Genomic DNA, 9,705 nt, shown 5'->3' with positions numbered 1-9,705 from the left:
TGCAAAGGGTGCTTGGCAAAAATACCTCAGACAAACAGGATTGTCACACTGGCTCTTAGGTCCTTCTTGGCTCTGAACTCTGGTCCCATTCACAAGCCAATGTATAGCACAGTCTGAAGACGACATCCCTAGAGCTCTACAATAACATAGCAGAGTACAGAAGCAAATCTCCAGATATAGGCATTGGCAATGCACTGACCACTTTCAACACTTAAAAATAACTGACACACAGTTGATTTCCTCCAAGTCCTTGGAGGTTCTTTAGCTTGCGTTGCAATATAAAACAAATATTTGCAAGCTCTCCTCTCTGACTTCCATCAACTTCACAATCTCTTCTACACCCAACACCAACCCACATCAATCCGCATGTGCGCTGTATACTGTATTGGTTGTGAGTCATCTCCTGGTGCCACAAAGCATGAAGCATCCTCTGCAGTTAGCTTGCATCATGCCATGTGCTCTGACTCAACACTTTCTGGCAGTCTCACAGGAAATGATGCCACTTTTCAATTAAAATAGTTTTACATATATTTAATGAAATATTTTTCAATGGCCTGACTATCTGCTTCTACTCATTTCCTCATGGCAGTTCCCCTTCAATCTCTTCTTTGGTAGCTCCTATGAGTAAGAATACAATCATTATATGGATTTGGGGGCATCCAGAATAGGTTCATGCTCAGGTCACTCACACCAATTTTATTAATTTAATCTCAAATAGGGAGAGGTGAACGTGGGGCTAAATCTTGGGGTAACACTTTCCTGTCTTTACACTGCGATTCACTCATTGTCCTCTTTTACAGAAGAATTTGTCGGTCACAAGAGAGTCCACAGAAGAAAGAAGTCACATAAATGCCAGCATTGTGGGAAATATTTTGCTTACAAGTCAGTCCTAGTCGTGCATCGGAGAGTCCACACAGGAGAGAAGCCATTCAAATGCCAGCATTGTGGGAAATGTTTTACTTCAAAGGCACACCTAGTGATACATCAGAGAGCCCACACAGGAGAGAAGCAATACCAATGCCAGCATTGTGGGAAATATTTTGCTTACAAGTCAGTCCTAGTCATGCATCGGAGAGTCCACACAGGAGAGAAGCCATACAAATGCCAGCATTGTGGGAAATGTTTTCCTCAGAAGTCACACCTAGTGATACATCAGAGAGTCCACACAGGAGAGAAGCCATACAAATGCCAGCATTGTGGGAAATGTTTTACTTCAAAGGCACACCTAGTGATACATCAGAGACTCCACACAGGAGAGAAGCCATACAAATGCCAGCATTGTGGGAAATGTTTTCCTCAGAAGTCACACCTAGTGATACATCAGAGAGTCCACACAGGAGAGAAGCCATACAAATGCCAGCATTGTGGGAAATGTTTTACTTCAAAGGCACACCTAGTGATACATCAGAGACTCCACACAGGAGAGAAGCCATACAAATGCCAGCATTGTGCGAAATCTTTTACTTCAAAGGCATACCTAGTGACACATCAGAGAGTCCACACAGGAGAGAAACCATACAAATGCCAGCATTGTGGGAAATCTTTTACTTCAAAGTCAGACCTAGTGAGACATCAGAGAACCCACACAGGAGAGAAGCCATACAAATGCCAGCAATGTGGGAAATGTTTTTCTTGGAAGTCACACCTAGTGAGACATCAGAGACTCCACACAGGAGAGAAGCCATACAAATGCCAGCATTGTGGGAAATCTTTTTCTTCAATGGCACACCTAGTGAGACATCAGAGAGTCCACACAGGAGAGAAGCCACACAAATCCCAGAAATGAACTAACACTCTTTTTGTCACTAAGGAATTCCAAAAATATATTTTCAATCCAGCAGTGCTAAGAAAAGACTGTTGTGATTTTGTTTGTAATGTTTGTCTGTCCATATGTCTGTTTATGTTAAGGTTGTATTTTGTAAAGATTGGGTTTTAATTGCTAATTGTATAGATAATGACTTTGGGTTGTAAATTTGGCTGCGGATTGTGGGTCGTGGTATAGGTTAGGCAGATGGAGGGCTGGGATTTATTACAGCTGGTTAAAATAGTTATGGGGATGATAGCTTTTGGAATTTGTGGGATGTTGGCTAAAGAAAGTTGGAGGCAGAAAGGGCCTAATTTCAGGAATGGCAAAGGGGGGCTTGTTACCTGTGGGGCATAGACTGTGGGAATTGGGGGGGGGGGGCTAGGTCTGGAAGAGGGTGGAGTTTTAGGTTTGGGGGTTTTAATGTCTTGTTTGGATTGGAGTGGGCAGTTCTGGCTTAGACACTGAATTTCTATGTGTTCGCAATAAAGTTCTTTGCTATTTCAACACACTGGACTCTTTGATGCACAGAAGTTCTGAATTTGCCCAAAACTGACCCTTTCTTCTCTCCTCAGTCCTCAGCTCCATTCCCAGCCATAAGAACAGCAGAGGCAAACACACAAACATCCAGGATACACAGGGACAGCTATATTTCCAAACTAGAGCCTTCCTTTCATGCCTATCCCTCCTGAGTCCAGCTCTGCACCTTGGGCTCTATTGTGGTCTCCTCAAAGGAAGAAAGGAAGGAGGGAAAGAAGGGGAGGCCGCTGAAGCCCAGGCACAAACCATTCTTTCCCACAAAGACCGCCAGCAGAATAAGCAGTAGCATCTCGGCCCTGGCGATCCTGCGCATGCTGAGGAGGGGCCTTTGGGGACATCTATGTATGCACAGTCTCAGCCCCTGAAGCCATTGCTGCCCTCATAGTCTATTCTGAGGAGGGATGGAAGTGGGGAGAGCCCTTGTTCATTCAGATAAATGGCTGGAGGGTCTTCTGGGAAGCCTTTGGGGGTTATAAGAAGGAAGGTTTCTTTGGGGATTCTCCCCCCAAAGAAAGGCAGGAGGCCTGCCAGGCCTCCTCTCCCATTTTCCTTCCCTGCCCCCTCCTCGGGGGATTCCTTTGGGCCCAACTACTTGGGGGTTATTATGAGAAGAGGGCAGGGGGGACCCTTGGAGAGAGACATGGCCATGGAGGGGAGGGGGATCCAAAGGTAAAAAGGGCTTTGAGGAGCCCCCTCCCTCCTGGAAAGTGGGGCAGAGGAGAGACCCTCCCTTCTGATGCCTCATTTGGGGAAGAATTTTGTGCCAAATAGCATCACTCAGGATAGCATTAGATATAACATTTTGGGGGGGAGGATAAGTTTTCTCCAGAGTCCTGGGGGAGGGGGCTCTGGGGGGGGGGGAGAGAAGAGCCAAAATCTAGGCCAAAGCCAAGAGGAGGGAGACGGAGGGACCTCAAAGCTCTGGCAATCCCCTGGCAACCTGGGAACTAGGTTTAGAGGCTCATACGATCCGGATTGGGCACCCTCCCTCACATACTTACCTTTTCCTTCACAAAACCCCCGCAGAGGAGGACCAACAGAGAGACCCACCGCCCCAGAAACATCCCCCCCCCCCCGGTTCTGGGAGCATACTGAAAGGGCCTTGGACCCCCTTGAAGGATGTAATAATAATAATAATAATAATTTATATTCCATCTTTTCTCAAAGGAATCAAAGCGGATTACAGTAATAAAATGACATAAAATTTAAGAAATACAATTAAAATGTCAAAACCCCCAACCCTCCTCCCAATTATAAAAACATTAATTGACCCTTAAAAAGCGATTAAACTGCAAGAAAATTTAAAACATTCCAAACACAATATAGTAAAAAGGTTATTTTCAGGCAAGAAATGGGTCGTTTTCTGAAGGTGAGAAGGAGGGAAGGGGAGGTGAGTGGGGAGTGCAAGAATGAGACATCAATAACAATTTCCATCACACTAACGATGGCAAGGGTAATTTCAGGGGGAGGGGGAGGCAAGTCAATGGATCTAATCTAGTCTTGAAAGACCTGCCGGAAGAGATCTGTCTTCATAGCCTTCCTAAAGGCTTCCAATGTGTTAATATGACGGATATTAACACCTTAGAGGCCCTCAGGATCTGGATTAGGAACCCTCCTCAAATACTTACCTTTTCCTTCACAACAACCCCGCAGAGGAGGACCAACAGAGAGACCCATAGCAACAGAAACATCCCCCCCCCAGTTCTGGGAGCATACTGAAAGGACCTTGGTCCCCCTTGAAGGGATGCCATGATGATGATGATGATGATGATGATGATGATGATGATGATGATGATATTTATTTATATTCCGCCTTTTTCAAAGGAATCAAAGCGGATTATAGTAATAAAATGACATACAATTTAAGAAATACAATTAAATCGCCCAAACCCGCAACCCTCCTCCCAATTATAAAAACATTAATTGACCCTTAAAAAGCTATTAAACAGCAAGAAAATTTAAAACATCCAAAACACAATATAGTAAAAAGGTTGGCAAGAGTAAGGGTCAGGGGCAGGGAGAAGCAACTCTATTCTAGTCTGGAAAGGCCTGCCGGAAGAGATCCGTATTAATAGCCAGCATTGTGGGAAATGTTTTTCTTTGAAATCAAACCTAGTGAAACATCAGAGAGTCCGCACAGGAGAGAAGCCACACAAATGCCAGCATTGTGGGAAATGTTCTTCTTCAAAGTCAGACCTAGTGAAACATGAGAGAGTCCACACAGGAGAGAAGCCATACAAATGCCAGCATTGTGGGAAATGTTCTTCTTCAAAGTCAGACCTAGTGAAACATGAGAGAGGTCACACTGGACAGAAGCCACACAAATCCCAGAAATAAACTAACATTATATTTGTCAAGTAGCAATACAAAGAATATAGTTTTAATCCTGTGGTGATAAGAAAAGGCCCTTGTGATTTTGTGTGTTAGGTTTGTCTGTCCATATGTCGGTTTATGTTTTAAAGTTTTATTTTGTTAAGTTTAGGTTTGTTGTAGGTGGTTAGAATAGTTATAGGAATGATAGCTTTTGCAATGTGTGGGATGCTGGCTGAAGACAGCTGGGGGCAGATATTAACAGAAAGGGCTAGTTTCTGGGAATGGCAAAGGGGGCCTTGTTACCTGTGGGGCAAAGACTGTGGGAATTGGAGGAGGGGCTAGGTTTGGAAGAGGGTGATATTTTAGGTTTGGGGGTTTTAATGTATTCCTTGGCTTGGGAAGGGCAGTTCTGACTTAAACGCTGAATTTCTCACTATGTGTTCTCAATAAAGTTCTTTGTTGTTTCAACACACTGGACTCATTGGTGTACAGAAGGTCTGCATTTGCACAAAATTGACCCTTTCTTCTCTCCTCAGCCCTCAGCTCCATTCCCAGCCATAAAAACAGAGGCAAACACACACATATATAAACACTCAGAAAGATAGAGCTATATGTACAAAGCAGAGCCTTCCCAGCCTTTTCCTCCTGAGTCCAGCTCCGCAGGTTGGGCTACATTCCAGAAGGAAGGAAAAAAGGCCGTAGTCCTTCCCTTCTTCCAAAGGCCAACAGTGGAATAAACAGCAGCAGCAGCAGCAGCAAGGGCCTTACGATCCCTGCGCATGCCCAGGAGGGGCCTTTGGGGCATCTGTGCATGCACACTCTCAGCCCCTGAAGCTGCTGCCCTTGCAGCCTGCTGTGAGGGAGGGAAGTGGGGAAAGCCCTCGTTCATCTGGGGGGATTGCTGTGGGGGTCTTCGGGGGGGGGGGGTTGGGTTGTTGTAGGAAAGAAGGCAACCCAGATCTTTGGTCTTTGAGAAATCCCCTCCCTCCTGGAAAGTGTGGCAGAGGAGAGACCCTCCCTTCTGATGCCTCATTTGGGGGAGATATTTGTGCCAAATAAAGAACATTACACAGCATAGGCTTCAATAGCATTGGAAACAACACTATTTGGGGGGGGGGGGAGTTTTTTCTGGGATCCTAGGGGAAGGGGGCTCTGTCTGGGGGGAAGAGAAGGACCCAAATCTAGGACAAAGCAAGAGGAGGGATATGGAGGGACCCCAAAGCCTCTTCTGGGGAGACTGACATCCCCCTGGCAACCTGGGAACTAAGCTTAAAGGACCACAGGATCCGGATTAGGCACCCCCCTCCTCATATACCTATCTTTCTCTTCACAACAGCCCTGCAGAGGAGGACCAGCAGATAGACCCATAGCCCCAGAAAGAATGCCCTCCTGATTCCGGGAACATGCTGAAATGGCCTTGGATGCCATTGAAGAGATGTACATTAAAAGAGGAAAAGGGAGGAATAAAGGAGTGAAAGTGCCAAGGGAAGAGAAGCATGAAGGAACTGCTGAAGTCGGGGGGGGGGGGTGGTGGTGGTGGATCTGGGCCCTCACTCAGCCACCTTCACCCCAGAATCCATTATTAGAGCCTTCCACAGATCATTAAAATGCTTTAAATGACTATTTCACAGATAATATCTCTCAGATAAGACCTGACTTGGATGCCAGCATTATTGCAGAGGCCATAGGTGAGGTGTCCAGTGACTCTGTGAATAAGATCATACTGGATCAGTTTGAATCTGTGAGTACCAAGGATGTGAATAAGCTCCTTGGAAATGAGAAGAAGACAACTTGCCCTCTCGACCCTTGCCCTTCATGGCTGGTCATCCAAGGAGGAGATGCACTTATGACTCACCTGAGATGTATCATAAATGCATCTCATCCATCTTGCTGAAAAGAAGCGGTGTTACAGCCGTTTATGGTAAAGCCCTCCCTAGATTCCTTGGATATGAACAATTACAGACCGGTCTCTCATCTCCCATTTCTAAACAAGGCAATTGAGAGGGCAGTTGCTCTCCATCTCCAAGCAGTCTTCGATGAAACAGATTATCTGGACTCATTTCAAACCGGCCTCAGGACTGGATACAGAGTCAAGACAGCTATGGTCGCCTTAGATGATCTTTGCTTCAGCAGCAACATGTGAAGTTTGTCCCTGCTGATGCTTTTGGATCTCTCAGCGGCCTTCGATACCATTGACCATGGCATCTTTCTGGAAAGCCTGAGGGAACTGGGGATCGGGGGCAATGCGTTGCAGTGATGCCGGTCCTATCTCTCAAGCAGATTCCAGATGGAGATGCTTGGGGACAGATGTTGCTCTAAAAGGGAGTTTAAATCTGGCATTCCTCAGGGCACCATCCTGTCACCAATGCTATTCAACATCTACCTGAAACCGCTGGGAGAGATCATCTGGAGGCATGGAGTAGGGTGCTAGTAGTACGCTGATGACACCCAACTATACTGCTTCATGCCCCAGACCTGAGCGTCAACTAAGGAAGGCATCTCCCCTCTGAATGAATGTCTTGAGGCAGTAATCGGAAAGATGAGGAAAAACAAATTTAAAGTGAATCCAGATAAGACAGAAGTATTTCTTTTTAGAGCCCCTGACCCATGTCTGGAGGTTTGTCAACCGGTCCTGGACGGGGTCACACTTCCCCTAAAGGACTATGTTCGCAGTCTTGGGGTGCTCCTGCTCCTTTGCTCCAGATGTCAGCTCAGATAGATGCGACAGCCAAGAGTGCATGTTATCAGCTTCGGTTGATACGCCAACTGCCTTCCTTCCTGGAACCTGAAGACCTAAAAACTACGGCGCATGAGCTGGTAACCACACGTCTTGACTTCTGTAATGCGCTCTACATAGGGCTACCCTTGTATTAAGTCCGGAAACTTCAACTAATTCAAAATATGGCAGCCAGAGTGGTCACTGGAAGATCTAGAGGGGACCATATCACTGTTAGGAAATGACAAGTATGTGACCACAAGATAGAGCTGTAGTGGAACCTATTACAGTTCCAGTGGCAGTTGACAGCTGACCCTTGCATTATGGAATGTTGATGCAGTCAGTCCTTCTGAGAAAGAGTTTCAGTTATGACAGTTGCTGTTAGAGTAACTGCCTCTCTGTTTTATTGTTATGGCTGTTTTAGTTGGCAAAGTAACTTATTTATTAAAGTAATTTATTTATTAAAGCCCTCGTGTAGAGTGAAGGCTTGAAGTGCTCTTGTCGTTATTTCTCAAGCTGGGAGCTCAAAGCCGTTTGCAGTGGTGAAGGAATATTCTCCTTCTTGGCCTGAATACCTTTGCAGACATCTCTTCAGATTCCTTCTCCCTGGCGTCTTGTCGACGTGGTTCAACTCTGCAGGTGGTCGTGGTGGACACAGCGCGTCTTTCCACGCCCTAACAATCACACCTATACTAACGTCTCTTCACTGGCTGCCCATTAATTTCCGGGGACAGTACAAGGTGTTGGTTATAACCTTTAAAGCCCTTTATGGCTTGGGTCCAGCTTACTTACGGTATCTCCTTCTCCCATACAATCCGCCCCACACACTGAGGTCCTCTAGTAAAAGCTTACTCAGCCAGCAATAACAAGGCTGGCTGCATTTACCCAGAGGACCTTCTCTTCTGCAGCTCCCAGTTTATGGAATAGCCTCCGGAAGAGATCTGATATATCACCAGTCTTGAAGGCTTTAAAAAGGCGATCAAGACGTATATCTTACAGCAGGCCTTTCCAGATTAACATCACAGCAATCTCCTATTCATTTAATAAATTGTTCAACAACTGTTCTAACTGCCTCTGCTCTATTTTTAATCATTGTTTTAATCACTGTTTAAGAATTTAATTGTATTTTAAGGTGGATGGGAGGAATTGGGAGGGTTTTGGAAGCAACAATGATAAGTTGCTACAGTATTTTACTGATGCTTTTACTGGTAGCTGCTTTGATCTGTTTGGAGAAGCGCAAAGTCAAAGAATACTGGAATATAGTACATTATATAATAAGACTGGGATAAAGTGATGGACTATCTCAAAATGATGGAAGATTTAAGGGGATTCATAGAATTACAGAGTTGGAAGAGACCCCAAAGGGGTCCAACCCCATTCTGCCATGCAGGAACTCTCAATCAAAGCATCCCCAACAGATGGCCATCCAGCCTCTGTTTGAAGTCCTCCAGGGAAGAAGACTCCACTATATTCTAAGGAAGGAGTGTGTTCCACTGTCAAACAGCCCTTACTGTCAGGAAGTTCTTCCTAATGTTGAGGTGGAATCTCTTTTCCTGGAGCTTGCATCGATTCTTCTGGGTCCTAGTCTCGGGAGCTGCAGAAAACAAGCTTGCCCCCTCCTCAATATGACATCCCTTCAAGTATGTAAACAGGGCTATCATGCCACCTCTTAACTTCTAACTATACTTCTATTGATGCAGCCTAAAATGGCATTGGCCTTTTTAGCTGCCGTATCGCACTGTCGACTCACGTTCAATTTGTTGTCTACTTGGACTCCTAGATCTGACCTGACTTGCCTCATAAAACTCATTGCATGGCTCTCACTAAAGACAAAGGTCTGTGTCCCATTGTATCCAACCCCCTTAGTGGCTTCCATCTTAGTGGGACAGTGAATCCATGTTGGTTTTTATCTTGACAATCCAAGACATTGAATTTATTGGGGGGAAGAGAGTTCAGTAAAAAGTTTGGGATGGATTTAATGTTCCCCTGCCCTGACCTCTGTTACTTTAAGGACAAATTCTCAGTGGGGAGGAAAAACTAACTCTCTTTCAAGACAAGGAGATGTGAACACGCTGCCCAACTCTAAAACACCATGGAAAGTGCATGAGGCTTCTTCTGTAGCTTGTCGGTTAGTTACAGGTCGTCATCTGATTCTATGAGATCCACGTTTCTGTAGCCATGCCAGTCAGATCCCAGTGGCAAATGTGAGTCATCCTCCAATCCGCATTCAACATCCAAATGGGCTGCTTTGACTCTGTAGGTCAGAGAAAACCTGCCCATTTGAACAAAGAGTAGAAAGATGAGGTGGTGCCCCTTTTCCATATTGCGGCTT

The 9,705-nt window shown here is 45.5% G+C and overlaps 1 pseudogene; it reads left to right on the top strand.

The window, feature by feature from the left end:
- The first annotated feature begins 1,036 nt into the window (after nt 1–1,036).
- The window catches only part of LOC149305315 (uncharacterized), a 76,950-nt pseudogene continuing 68,281 nt past the window's right edge, over nt 1,037–9,705 (top strand).

Source organism: Sceloporus occidentalis, unplaced genomic scaffold (genome assembly GCF_023333645.1).
Source record: "Sceloporus occidentalis isolate IW3139 unplaced genomic scaffold, rSceOcc1.0.p SCAF_12, whole genome shotgun sequence".
Classification (NCBI taxonomy): Eukaryota; Metazoa; Chordata; class Lepidosauria; order Squamata; family Phrynosomatidae; genus Sceloporus; species Sceloporus occidentalis.
This window is presented reverse-complemented; position numbering and strand designations above follow the sequence as displayed.